This window comes from Rhinopithecus roxellana, chromosome 5, assembly GCF_007565055.1.
Source record: "Rhinopithecus roxellana isolate Shanxi Qingling chromosome 5, ASM756505v1, whole genome shotgun sequence".
NCBI classification, from domain to species: Eukaryota; Metazoa; Chordata; class Mammalia; order Primates; family Cercopithecidae; genus Rhinopithecus; species Rhinopithecus roxellana.
The window spans coordinates 82,369,449-82,370,814 of NC_044553.1; the positions used below are offsets into that span (position 1 = coordinate 82,369,449).

Genomic DNA, 1,366 nt, shown 5'->3' on the forward strand with positions numbered 1-1,366 from the left:
GGGCACCTGCTTAAAGCAGCAGTCTGGCCACATTTTGGTAGAGTGGCTGTACTGTTCCGGGGGATCCCTTCTGCCCCAGGTCAGCTCAGACTCTCCAAAGCCTAAAGGCTGGGATGACTAAGGTGCCTGAACAGCAATGATGGCCGCCCACCCCAACCCCAGGGAGCTCCTTCTTAGGGAGGTGCAATGCCACTACTGGTAGCTGGCTGAAATTCCAAGTCAGTGGGTCTTATCTTGTGAGGTGCTGTGGAAGTGGGGTCTGTGGGCTGTTGCTGCTCAGCCCCCTGGATTCATCCTCTTTCCTAGGGTTATGCACAGGAGTCTAACCTCCCACTTTGTTGGAGCTGCAGCTACGTTTGCTAGAAAGCCCCAGCATCTAAGGTTGCAGGGTCTCCATGCATGCCTGAGCAGCTGCTATGCCAAGACTCTGCCTAGTTCCGTCTGTCAAACCGAAGACTGAAGGTCCTGGTGGAGTGTGTTCACAAGGAGACCTCTTGACTAGCAAGTTGCAAAGATCTGAGGGAGAAGCATAGTTTCCCAGGGCTGCTCATTCACTCACTGCTTCCCTGGGCAAAGGGGAATCCCATGGCTCCATGTTGCTCCTAGGTGGGCCGTTGTCCTGTCTTGCTTTTCTTTGTTCTCTGTGGGTCAGGCTGTTTCCTTGATTAACCCCAGTGCGAGTACCTGGATGTTTCAATTGAAGGTGTTATATTTATTCACCCCATCTTTTCCTCTCCATGAGAGCCATGCACACTATCTACTTCTATTCGGCCATCTTGGCCACTCCTGTTTTTTTTTTTTTTTTTTTTCTTTTTACTATGCTACAAGAAGTAGTTCTTACAGAAATTAAAAATTATTTATTATGTTGTTTTTCACTATGGCCCACTTAGAAACTATATAGCATGTTTTTCCAAACTGTGTGTTGAAATTCTTTAGTTTTTAAAAATTTTTAAGTAATAATTTTATTTAATATAAAAAATATAGAGCACTTCACAAATTTGTGTGTTATCCTTGTGCAAGGGGCCATGATAATATTCTCTGTATTATTACAATTTTAGTATATGCTTCTGAAATGAGCACTGCTAGTTTTTTTAGTTTTTTTTTTTTTAAGTTTTGTGGGTTCATAGCAGGTATATACATTTGTGGTGTACATAAGATGTTTTGATACAGGCATGCAATGTTAAATAATCGCATCATGGATAATGGGATATCCATTCCCTCAAGCATTTTTCCTTTGTGTTACAAACAATCCAATTACACTTTTTAAGTTATTTTAAAATGTACAATTAATTTGTTATCGACTATAGGCACCCTTTTTGTGATATCAAATAGTAGGTCTTATTCATTCCCATGTTTTTTTTTTTTT

General features: G+C 41.6%; 1 non-coding gene across 1 annotated transcript; it reads right to left on the reverse strand.

Moving 5' to 3' along the window:
* Positions 1-974: 974 nt before the first annotated feature.
* On the reverse strand, positions 975-1,078 carry LOC115897789. Its single transcript, XR_004057584.1, has one exon. It is a non-coding gene; the product is annotated as a U6 spliceosomal RNA (small nuclear RNA).
* Positions 1,079-1,366: the final 288 nt, after the last annotated feature.